We start from the raw sequence: 13514 nt of genomic DNA on the forward strand, positions 1-13514 counted from the left end.
TCGAGAACTCCCGCACGTGCACAGACTGTGCCCCTCGCTCCGCACGGTCGCTTAGCTGTCCGTGGTGCGGGCACGAGACAGCTGCATGGCTAACGTACTTTGGGACTGCGAACGCGGCATGTACCTTCGCTACCGGGATGAGGATGCTTCTATACCCCAGAACGACCGGCTAAGCGGTGGTGAGCCACCTTTCTCGGCGCAGATCCAGTCGACCAACTCAAAGGTGTCCAGCGAACCAGGGTCATCGCCGAAGACGTCACACGACGTTCCCCGGACGACGGCCTCCTGATGGCCTAGCCCGGGCAAGTAACTTCTCTTTAGACCCACACTACAGTTTATTACCTACCTATCCTAAAATCGCAATACAGAAAGAGAAACTTAACATGCAATTTTTCTTGACTCGCGCCGTCTATTACAGACGGTTCAATCCCGGCCGCGGCGGCTGCATTTCGATGGAGACTAAATGCTAGATGCCCGTGTACATAGATTTAGGTGCACGTTAGTTGGTCGACATTCCAGAGCCCTCCACTACGGCGTGTCCTCATAATCATATCGTGGTTTCGGCACATAAAACTCCTGATATTGTTAATAGTGTATTAAAGGCGGCATTGCGAATGTTATTGTACTATAAAACCCAAGCACGGCAGCCCCAAAAGAAACTGACAACTAGTAGAGTTGGACATACGGAGGACACATCCGTACAGGGTGGTTCCTTATGAAAGGGAGCACGCGAGCCCCTGAAATGTGCTCGGTGGCCTTACTGTTACAGTATGTATATTAAACGTGCTTTGTCGTCCAGCGCTCTTTAATCATAAGCATCGCTAGATCACTTTTGACGGCACTGAAAGTCATATCGGGTGTGCGTAACCTAACTACGCCGCACAATCTGCATTCTTGCTTCCCCCTTTTCCAGCTTCCGATTTCGCCGACCCTATAAGCGGCTCATTAATCCTCGCTGCGTCTGAAAGTCAATGGAACGTCACATTTATCTGCGTGCAAAAAGAGAGTGTGGAGCAGTGGGCGAGAACACGGGCGCACGTGGCTTGAGCCAGGCTTTCTGGGGTCCCTTTATTATTTACCCGCGCTTCGAAGTGCGCATTCAGTTGAGGCGTAGCAACATGAGTTTCCTCTTTATTTACTCTGTACAGAAGTATGAAGCGCGCATGCCTATATATATATCAGCCCTGTATGCGCGGCGGACGGGGCAAAACAAAGGCGTGAGAATCAGAAGCGGGCCGAGCTCCTCTTCAGTGCCTTATCTCCATCGTTTTGCTTTAACATCCCCGGATGTGTGCTTCTACGGCGTTGTTGCTATAGCTGCAGCCAAAGCTTCGCGCTCATTTTGTTGGTAAGTTCAGTTGTTGCCGTTGTAGTATACGCCTCATGGGCAAGCTGCAGAGGACACACCAGTTAGTAAATTAAAGCCACTGGGAAGACACTATGAGATGTTCCAGTTTGCTCTTTGTGATGCCTGCGAAAGAAAGAGGATTAGAGGGAGGGGGGGGGTATTCTCTCGAGTTCTGTCTAATTGTAAGCGCAATCTGCGCGCTTTGAGAGTTGGGACGGCATGATGAGCGTCTGTGAAGAGATAGAACAGAAGGAGCACGGAACTCTCTCTTTCTCTCGTTCACAAACTTTTCTTTGCTCCAAGAGCGCCAATGCTTTTCCACGAAGCGCCAGGAAGGACGACTGGGTGTAATCTTCCCCCCTTTCACCCTCTCCACTCCCCTCCCCCCTTTTCCTATAAGCCTCACTTCGCCGAGGGCGAATCCACGATTGAGCGTCGGCGAACAGATCTACAAAAGCAGAGAGGTTGCAGCTCTTTCGAAAAGCAAAGCAAGAGTCGGTTGTAACACCACCACCAGCAGCCAGAAGCAGCAGCAGCATCAGCAGCAGTAAACAGCGCCGCAAACGAGGTTGTTCTATCCCATCCCTCGGAAGCGTGGCGTATCATTTGCGCCGACATCGAACGAACGCAGCAGCAGCCCTATGCCGGCCTTTTTGGAGCTTGCGTGCTCGGGGGCTTTGGCGCCGTAATTAGCGCGCCAAACCCGCCGATTATCGCTTGCCGCCAGTAACGGACTATATAGCGTATATATACAACGCGTGAACTGCAGCGTAGGCCGGGCGGTTTCCTTGTTGGCCGCGGAGCGCGCTTTGTTGACTTCACTGCTGCTGCTGCTGCTGATGTTGTGGATGGTGGTGTTTGCGCTGGAGCTTATAGTGGACTCTTGTCTAAAGTGGCCCCGCCTGTCACGTAGTCCCATTTTCATCCCCCCCCCCCTTTTTCGAAAGATAGAATGCGTAAGCACGAAGATTAACGCAATGTCCTGGACGCGTTCAAGAGTCCATTTATGCGAGGCTGAAAAGAAAAAAAGAGTAAGGGGATGTCATCCGTGAACTATACCCCTTTGAAGACTATATTGTTGAGCTTTCAAGTGGCAATTTACTTTTTAAGAAATGACACTATCTATATTTTCCCTACCCGACGCTCAAATCCACAAAGTACAGGCACCACTTGCTCATGTGCTTTTTTTTCTTTTTTTACGTTTGTCAGTCAGCACCGTATAATTAATTCACGTCTTTCTAAGATCTTTCGAAATGCATTATTCCTCTTTGTTTTGCTAGCATTTTAAGGCGAAATCTTTAGATGCCTTATAGAACAATTTTTTTTTGTGCGCATTTACCACTGTTTCTCCACAGAAGTGGACACATATATAGATGTAAGTTATGAAACGTTGAAGTAATGCCAACATTTCAAATCAATCGATTTTTAAGGCGATGCGTTGGCTAGCCTGATCCCACTTCACTGATATCTTTTGTTTACATATGTGGACGTTGGGATACAAAGGGTTAAATTTCAGTTTAACGAGGTTTCGATATAACGAAGTAAATTGCCTATTCTACAGACTTCGTTACATCGAGGTTTAACTGTATAGTTCCCGATAGAACGCAATCATTGCGCTTTTCGTTTGAAGGATATCGGTGTACGTCGTATCGTAATACGTCAATTGACACTCCGGATTTTGTCTCCCCGCTATATGGTCGTTCCGCCTCACATATCCCGACGCGGCTTCATCGCTGTCTCCGACATGCTTCGATATCACCGTGGCTTTGAAGACTCAAGCTCCCCAAACCCTGCGTCACCCGTCAAACACGAGGGCAGCTTAAAGGCCACGTGTACTGCGATCAGGGTACACGGCAGCAGCTTCGAAACGAAAGAGAGGGAGCTCTATATGTATAGATATATATACACACGTGCATACAGTACGCCCAAGTATCGAGGTGATCGCCCTCTTATCTCGGCACAGAGACCAGCCACGCCCACACGGGACCTGCCTATTTCTCATTTGCCGCCGCACGAGTCATCTGCATAAAAGGCAAATCCGAGATTACGTTACGCGTAGCGCGTGACAACCTGAATTGATGCGCGGATGAAAATTCTCGAGAAACAAAAAAAAAAAGATGTAAAGGAGGCAGAAACCAGGTATGCAAAGAAAGAGAAAAGCGGTAGATTCACTAGGTTCTTTTGTACGACGCGCATCTTTCGCGCACGCACCAATGTGCGCATATGCACGAGCGTAGTACGCCATCTCGCGACGCGAAGATATGATGAAAGGAACGGACTTTCTTTTTTCACACGACTCAGCCGCTCCGTGCATAACAGGAACAGCAAGCGTTTCGCAGACGACGCGCAAGCGGTGACGAGTGTGAAGCGACGGCGCGGGGGGGCAGCGTAGGCGTTTCCCGCGCGGGGTTGGCTTTTGTGTGCGCGCCGGACACGCCCACTTCGAGCGTTATAACTCTATGGTATATGTATGTCTCCCTCATCGGAGCTGCCAGATGAGAAAATCGATGCCCGGTGCGACATCACCGGGCAAGAGGGCCCCGTCGATGAGACGCGCGTCCACTTGTGTGCGAAAGCGCGAAAAAAAAAAAAAACGCACTCAGTCGTCGTTCAGTCTGCGCAGCCGCGACAGTACTTGAATGTTCTATGAAGAACCGTCCGATACTATGTGCAACAAATCGGAGCCAACGAAAGTGCAATCATGGACGAGTGAAACGCGAAGAAGAAGAAGTTACCAAGTAGAATATGTTTCGCGAGTGATACTCGAGGGAGCTGTCTCGGATTGCTAATTATGTTGTTGTCAAAGATCGTTTAGGCCTCAAACTAAACGTGCAAGCCGACATAATATTGACACTGCGTGCACTGGCGGAAAGAAAGGTGTTTCAAGAACACGTTTTAGTTAACCCTAACCTGTTCACATTTCAATTGTTCATGACTGTACGTTGGCCCACTTAAAGCGAGACCTAATTAGCGGCGCGACGCGTCTAAAATTAGTCCGAAACAAACTGTTTCAGGGACTTCAAAAGCTGCATTTACAGCGTACATGTTACTGGGGGCGCTCCTCATACATGGTAGGCGGGACGGCACTGTCAAGCTAGCCACCACAGTACGGACAGATTCAGGATGAAGGGGGGCGGGAATGCTCGGACGCCCCACCCCCCTTAATTCATGAATGTATAAGCTGAGTTTGGGTGTTGATGCCCCATACTCAGCTTCAGGTATCAGACTTCCCATGAGCTGACATCTTTACGCGGAAAAATCCTGTAAGCGCCCCTGCACCATAGTACTGTTCCGAAACTGGCCAGAGGAACTCCAAGGCTCAGGACGGGGAGCGCAACACATTCATCGCATATTCTAAAACAGGTGCGGCTTCAGAGAAAAAGAAGAAAGCCTACTTCCACTTCAGTTATATCATCTCATAATTTGCGCAAACAAATGAATGGCCTTTTAACTTAAACCGTGACAGCTTGCCAAGCCCCAGAAACACACAAGTCCCACCATCAGTGAAACAATACCGTCTCTGCGACCTCCCGCCGAAGACACCAGGACGTGTCGATAGCTGCAGTGTCAACGCTAACCAACGTGATCAAGTGTCGCAAAGGAAATCTCTGCACTTTATGTTACATGAGCGTGGGTGCGACGAAACGCTCTATAACTTCCAATCTTGACGGGGGAGCCTATAGCGGAGGAAAGCTTTGAGTGTTGACCCTTTCCACGCCAACGGACACACATATTTCTGCTATGTCGGCCTACCTATGCACTACGGCTGGGCGAGGTTACGGTGTGCCTCCATAGCTCGTATGTTAAGTCATGGTACTCCCAAGACACATGGTCCCACTTAATGTCTTAATGTATTTCAGCTTGCAAGAAGAATAGGCCTGACTTTCCTTATTTGAATTAAGTAGAAAAGGCGGCTCAAGACGGAGAGAAGGGAGAGAGGAAGGGTGCAGAAAAAATTTTGTCATAAGCCTGTTACTTCTGTATCTTGTATACGGTCATCAGTTAATCAATAACGTTGGGGTTTTACGTCCCAAAACCACGATATGATTATGAGGGACGCCGGAGGGCTCCGAAAATGTTAACCATCTGGTGTTATTTAACGTGCACCTAAATTAAAGTGCATGGGCCTCCAGCATTTTGCCTCCATCGAATTGGTACCCGAAGCGTAGTAGCTTACCACGTATAGCGTGTCGCTTTACTAGGCTCGAGGACGCGGGTTCGATACCCGGCCACGGAGGCCGCATTTCGATGGGGGTCAAATGCAAAGAACACCCGTGTACTTAGATTTAGGTGCGCGTCAAAGAACCCCAGGTGGCCGAAATTAATACGGCGTCCCCCACTATGGCGTGCCTCATAATCATATCGTGGTTTTGGCACGTAAAACCGCAGCATGTAATTATTATTATCCATCGAAATGCGTCCGCCGTGGTCGAGATTCGATCCCGTGACCTTCGGGTAAGCAGACGTCGCATAGGCGTGCGCACGAAGGGGACAGCGGGGAGGGGGGGGGGGGGGGCGCCAATGCTTCCCCATACCTTCAGTCGGACCTTTCACGTCATTTATTAATTCGCAGCTAGGGCTACGGCTACGCATGCGTTTTTATGGTAATGGCGGCCAAGGAACCCTGATGTTGCATTCGAAGAACGGTTTGCTTCCCGTCTTCACACCGTAAAGCCGGGTACCAATGGTAGGCCTTCGTGAGAAACACGGCATCGCCTCATTTTCAGGTTCTCAGCGATTCCGGAGCTGGTTTTCTTTTGGACTCGACTAACGTGGGGGGGGGGGGGGGGGGGGGGGAGAGAGTCTGCGGTGACATTTGGCACTTGGTCCTCTTTAATGGAGGAACGGTCGAGAACGGTCGCCTATGAACGGTCGAGTACCATAACCACTATAGACCACCACGGCTGGTCTTATCAATTACTGGGAGCAGCGGGAAATGGATGAGCCTAGGGGAACCGATGGCGTTAGATATGCTCAGCGGCTGATGAGAAGGCAATCAAGTACTCGGCTATACCAGGGAGAGAGCAGTTACGCCAGCCCGAATGGCCGATCACGCAAGACTTCCGAACACGTGACAACACCGGATGTACAAAACAGACAAGTAAGAGAGACTTTCGCAGGCGTATGCTCATCCGAGCAGCGCATATATCAAATCAAGGATAATAAAACTGCACGATGGATGCCCTAAGTGGTCCTTTTTTTTTTTTTTGGCATAGTCCGTAATCTACCCGAGACTTCACAAATTCTTCTCCCTATATGAGGTGCGATTCTTTCGCTATATCCGGGCCTCTTCGTATGCTTCGCTATATCCAAGCTTTGACGGCGTTTACCATTAAAATCATTTTAGTAACGAAGAAAGAAATAATGCACGGCAAGAACTGCTAAAAGAACCAGATGCAACGCTCAAGAAACGTTTTTCGACCCTGACCTCACATCACATATATGTTGACCTCCGACGTGGAACCGGCGAAATGCCGCGTAAATTACAAAAAATCACGGATCACGAAGACAATCACGCTATGAAGTTTTCTATTTAAGTGAGCAAGGTAACCTTCATTTTATTATTATCTTGATAATTAGGTTTCAAAACTAATTAAGGGTTGCGTTTCTGGTTGTTCTTTTAAAAACGTTTGCTACAACGAACGCCGCAAACTTCATCATCCGCTGCACGAAACAATCTAAGCAGAAACTCCATATACCAAGTGAGTTAGCGGTAAAGCATTGTTTGGAACTTACGTATGGCAACACTGGCCGAAACAAGCTGTAACAATAGCCACCATTCACCTATATACATTAACTGTCATTTACATTGGCGTGCGCAGGGTTCCCCTTCAGGGGGGGGGGGGGCGAAGGCTCGTCGCAGCGCCCCCCCCTGAAGGGGGGAGGGGGCGCTGTGTGAAATGTATGGCGCTGACATTGCGCCCCCCCCCCCGAGTCTCAGCGCCCCCCCCCCCCCCTCTTTATTTTGTCAATACATGTGGGGCTGACTTTGCGCACCCCTCTCAGGTGAATAGGCCTCCTCCCCGCCCCCCCCCCCCCCCCCCCCCGTGCGCACGCCTATGGTCATTTAACCACCACCAGCCCTTATGGTATATGCGGTTTGCGGAAACTGCAGTGGCCTACTTACTTTCTGCGCCATCTGCATGGCATGGCTACCTTCTGCGGCAACTATACACTGTCCTGCTTTAATTAGCCGACTGTATTGTTAATGGTTGTACGCTGCGCCGACTGCATGTGATTACTTGCTGTGACAATTGCATTGTTCAACTTTCTCCATATGGACTGTCCCTCTTCGCCCCTACACCCAGAACACTTATTAGGCCTGCACGCACCCCACCTGTCGTGAAGTCAAATGCGTCAAGACACGCCTGCCGACAGCGGCTTCGTGTGCGTTACGGCGCCTGAAGATACGGTACATCATATATCATGTTAAACGCTAAGCATCGAGGTAACCAACTAAAATTTCAGTCGATTTCGCGGTGACAGGCTGATGGTTAGGAGACAAACGGAAACCGCGCAACCTGCGGTCAATGCCACGCAAGTCAGCCGAGCAAGACGGGCTAGCTTATGCAGTCGGGCCTGACGAAATCGTCGGCAGTTACAAACCACACCAATCCTTTAAAACACGCTCCATGAACTGCTGACGCGCTAGCACGAATAACACGATAAGCAGCGAGAAATGTCATGATTACAGGCCAGAAAGAACCTTACCTTAATTCTTGCATAGGCCACAGCCCTCGCGGTTCCTCCACGAAACGGCTTGTGATACACGCGATTGTTACGATCGTTCGCACTCTCTGAAATCAGTTGCCTACCTTCTTCCTTGTTAATTTTCATTAAACGCTAACACTTCCGTCGCACACATCGAAAAGGCGTCAGCACGCAGTCGGCGGGGAACGGATCTGCAAACGAAGGCAAAAAACCCATGGCAAAAGCGACGTCGAAGCACCCCGCATGCCGCTGCCGCGAACGACTTAAGTTTGAATGACACCGCACTTTTCACGGGCACGCGGCAACAGTTTATCTACGACTAAAGATGACGGAAGCCTCAGTTCACTCGTTTCCGCGATGTTACCGATGCTCGAACGGACAATGCGATACAACCAAGCGAGAACGTGCGAACACTGCGTTCATTCTTTCGTCAAACCATGCTTCGTGAAGCTGCGCATACGCACTTCAAACGCGACCTTGGATTTTGTTTTAAGATATGAGGCCAAGTGTCAGGAAAAAACTTTTTAAAAGCGATAAGCACTAGAAATTATTAGTCTACATTATAAATCGCACCTTTTCAGGCACATGTGAGCATATTATAAAGCAAGTCCTATTTCTTGTTAATTTTTCATAATTAAAAGTTTCGTTAAAAGTGGGCCTTACGCGAACACCCCTAGCTCAAATTCCGCTCAATAAAACAAACAATTTTTTGTAGGGACATAAAAGAAGCTTTGGCCAGTGCAATGAACCAAAACAAATGAGATGAGATGAATATTAAACACACAACGATTAAATAACCAAAAAATTATGCACCAACACTGGGAGCACCTTCGTATAACAGGCAACCATATTAAATCTTGAGGCCCGATTTTGCTTATTGAGGTTCATTGCACACCCACTAATGTGATAAGGAAGTGTGCCAAGCTTTAATAAAAAATCTTTATTAGCAAAAAAGTTATGATTATTTGCGTACGGAAAAATACCAAAAATATCAGTTCTGAGAAAATCAACAAAAAAGATTTGGAACAGGTGCAGCGCTTACACAAGGTGATCAGGAGCATTAAAATCTATATTTGTAGCTAGTTCCATCCTGGATCTTACTCTTGCGTGCCTTTGCTCGAGCGCTATTTCCTTTTTCTAGCTTGCTTTGCAGCATCAGTGCTTAAAAATATCAAATGTACTTCTGTTGCCATTAGTGAAATGACACGCAGCGTCATACAAAGCAAATTTGAAGATTGACAGGCTCACATACGTGTACTTGAGCATAAACAACACATGTACTACATGTAAGACGTTGTCAGGGTTGCCACTGACTTTCGAGTAAATGTCGCCAAACAACGAGCAGAAAGTCGCCAAAAGTCGCCATTTTTTTAGAAGTTTCGCCAAAAAAGTCGCCATTCTAGATGTGTGCGGCATATCCTAGTAATAGGAATTTTCACTGATGTATAGCCCCGTAGAATACAGTGCCATTCAAAGCCCTTAAAGTATCTTGACTAGAGCTGTGCGAATAGCAAAATTTTGGGTGCGAAGCGAATTCGAATAATAAAGATTGAGTGCGAATCGAATCGAATAATTTCGAATAATTTTCGAATATTTCTCAAACATTTTTCGAATAATTCGAAGTGAAATTACAGAAAAAGTTGCAGAGAATCCCTAAGTAAGTTCTTGTGAGATAGCAACATGAAAGTGTTTCTTTTGGCTAGGTTGATGAAGCGCTGGTGAGGTCATATTTCATAGTTGTCTTTCTTATCAAGAATGAGGCAATGTAGAGGCCGAATGGTATTTATGTACATGATTTGGTGCAACCAAAGTGTTGCCGACAACACTTTACACGTGATAGGCATAGATGCCATTTCCACAGCCTCTCCTCCTCTTTCAACTTCTGTGGAAGCCCAACTGATGTGGCAAACAAGGGTGTGCTCCCTTCAAGTCCGGAGTTCCAAATCTGCCTCGTAGAGATCGATACATAAGAACGTCTGAAATTTTGGATGCTAAAAAGCTTCGGCGTCCGATTTTTCGGACTTCCTGCCCAAATTTCAGGTCCAAAACAGCATTAATTGAGCCCCCAACACTGCCACATCTTTCATCTCCATATTGGAACCTGCGTTTTCTTGAGTTAATACATTTGCGACCGTAGCGGAGCTTGAAAGGCAGCTTTGCCGCAATACGGGGGTGTGAGGAGGTGAAGCATATTGAAAATCTAGGGACCACTTCCAATCAGACGTTGACTGTCTCTTGCCCAAGTTCAACCGCAACGGAGCTTGAAATGCAGCTTTGCCGCAATACGGGGGTGTGATGAGGTGAAGCATATTGAAAATCTAGGGACCACTTTTAACCGAACTTTGTCTCTTGGCCAAGTTCGACCGTAACGGAGCTTGAAAGGCAGCTTTGCCGCAATACGAGAGTGTAATGAGGTGAAGCATATTGAAAATCTGAAGGGGTCACTTTCAACCGGACGTTGACTGCATTTGTCTTTGGCAAGTTCGAATAGTTCGAATAGTAAAATTTCAGTGCGAATCGAATCGAATAGCACACACTATTCGAAAAATATTCGAAATTTCGAATATTCGCACGCCTCTAATCTTGACATTTCTCAATGCCAGGCGCATCGCCCCTTCACCATGGGAGTGCTTGGTGCACCTGTTTTTCCGGCTAGCCGCAAGATGTGCGCGGCGGCGCAAGTATGAAAGGATAAAACGCTCATGATATCCTTCCATCCCTGTCCGCTCGTTTCAAAGGTAAAAGTGTGGTAAACCTTGGGCGAAAGCCGCGAAGGCGTTGTTTGTAGACAGCTTTACATCCCCTCATATGAAAAAAAGGATTAACAGGTTTATTGAAAGTAGTAAGACAGAATTCTTACAGGTATCGTTCATTAGTGAGTCTTATACCTTTCAGTGTGAACTAATATGATACCGGACGCCACTGTCCCTTTCATATATAATCACTTATATCTACCCGCGTCAATCCAGTCCGTTATAATTGAACAGGTAGACATTGTAACATGTTATATAGCAATTGTTTTCATTGCACACGCTCACCGAGAACAGTAGAAAATGCCTGAATAAATAAATTTTTATTGCGCAAACACCCGCATATCCGCCCATCTTCGCTATACGAGCTCGATTAGGGGATACTGCAGCGGTGAATAGGTCGCCAAGCTATTCAGAATAGCTGGAGCTTTGGCGGAACAAATGGCCGGAACACACGACCAACCCGTCATCTAGCCCCTTCAGAAGCGAAACTTTAGCGAAGCTCTGAAGCATCTAGATGAATCTAGATGAATTGAGTTAGAAGCATCTAGATGAATTGAGGTGATACATACGAGTTACAGGACGGACATACAGAACGGCGCGCAATGTGCACCTCAAAACCCAGAAAAATACAGAGAATAGTGCCGCTCATTCGTTGGGAAGGCACTGAGCTTAGGATGCATAACTCAGTGGAGACCTAAGCTGAAAATCGCCAAAAATTCGCCATGTCGCCATTCATAATTTTAGATCGCCACGGGCCTCTCAAATTCGCCAATTTGGCGAAAAGTAGCCACCATTGGCAACCCTGGACGTTGTGCCAGAGAACATCTATGGTTCTGTGTCCACCTGGTGAGAAATTTATTACTTTTATGATTAAAAATGATGTGTTGGCAATGCTATTAGAGCATTATTACATGTTCGCACTTTATATGATTGTTAAAATAACCAAAAAAATACTACATATCAAGCTAATCTTATGATGCACACAAAATTGGCACTTTCAGTCTCGGTTTAGTAGATTATGGGTGGTCCAAGATTTTTGCTTGTATATTTTGAAAGAAGCTGTGTAGACAGAAACTATGCAGCAAAATGATGGGCGATAAATTGCGCATTTAACATACACAAAAAAACTGACGTTTTGAAAAAAAATTCGCTTTGTCCACTTGGCCTCATACCTTAGGGGCTCTGCAACACTTTTCTGAATTGTAATGGAGTAGTCACACTATTAGCGCATATTAATGAGAACTGACAGACAATAATGTCAATGTCACATGCTACGTGACACCAAAAGGCAGAAAAAAGAGTGTTCCACACTCGCCGCCATGGCTGCGATCGGCGCAAACACTTCTAAATGCATCACCGTGGCTCAGTGGTAGAGTATTGGACGCGTTATTCGAAGGTCGCAGGTTCGGTGCCTGCCGGCGGCAAGTTATCTTTTCGTCCACTTTACTTTCTTCATATTGATATCCTAATTACTACAAACAACAACCACTATACCTTCCTTGGCATTATTGTCTGTTAGTTCTCATTAATATTGCGTCTAATAAAGAAAAAAAAAGAAAGCCGGCAGATCCCGCGCATTGTGGGAATCGATGTAATGCGAAGCAGCCAGCAAAGAGATGCATACATCGTCTTGTATGTTGTTTAGCAAAATGCGTGTCATGGTTTTCATGCTAACTCCTATTATTTATGTTCGTCACACAATAACGTCGCACAATACCAACTTCGGGGTAGATCAAGCTAGCGAAACGGCCGCCAGCGCCCCATGAGCGTGGCACGTAAGTCATGCTGTACATGACATGCGTGTCATGATTTTCGTGTTAACTCGTGTTATTTATGTTCGTCACACAGTCATGTCGCAAGATACCAATATTGGTGTATATCAAGCTAGCGAAACGGGCGCCAACGCCCCATGAGCGTGGCACATAAATCATGCTGTACATGACATGCGTGTCATGATTTTCGTGTTAACTCGTGTTATTTATGTTCGTCACACAGTCACGTCGCGCAATACCAATTTCGGGGTAGATCAAGCTAGCGAAACGACCACCAGCGCCCCATGAGCGTGGCACGTAAGTCATGCTGTACATGACATGCGTGTCATGATATTCATGTTAACTCGTGTTTTTATGTTCGCCACACAGTCATGACGCGCAATGCCAATTTCGGGGTAGATCAAGCTAGCGAAACGGCCGCCAGCGCCCCATGAGCGTGGCACCCAAGTCATGCTGTACATGACATGTGTGTCATGATGTTCGTGTTAACTCATGTTATTTATATTCGTCACAGTCACGTCGCGCAATACCAATTTCGGGGTAGATCAAGCTAGCGAAACGACCGCCAGCGCCCCATGAGCGTGGCATGTAAGTCATGCTGTACATGACATGTGTGTCATGATATTCATGTTAACTCGTGTATTTATGTTCGTCACACAGTCATGACGCGCAATACCAATTTCGGGGTAGATCAAGCTAGTGAAACGGCCGCCAGCGCCCCATGAGCGTGGCACGTAAGTCATGCTGTACATGACATGCGTGTCATGATTTTCGTGTTAACTCGTGTTATTTATGTTCGTCACACAGTCACGTAGCGCAATACCAATTTCGGGGTAGATCAAGCTAGCGAAACGGCCGCCAGCGCCCCATGAGCGTGGCATGTAAGTCATGCTGTACATGACACGTGTATCATGATTTTCGTGTTAACTC

General features: G+C 47.1%; 1 protein-coding gene across 1 annotated transcript in view; it reads right to left on the bottom strand.

Moving 5' to 3' along the window:
• Positions 1 to 13514, bottom strand: part of LOC119405083 (zinc finger FYVE domain-containing protein 9) — a 316430-nt gene that overhangs the window by 239662 nt on the left and 63254 nt on the right. The gene's annotated exons all lie outside the window — the stretch shown is intronic.

The sequence above is a fragment of the Rhipicephalus sanguineus genome, chromosome 9 (assembly GCF_013339695.2).
Source record: "Rhipicephalus sanguineus isolate Rsan-2018 chromosome 9, BIME_Rsan_1.4, whole genome shotgun sequence".
Taxonomy (NCBI): Eukaryota; Metazoa; Arthropoda; class Arachnida; order Ixodida; family Ixodidae; genus Rhipicephalus; species Rhipicephalus sanguineus.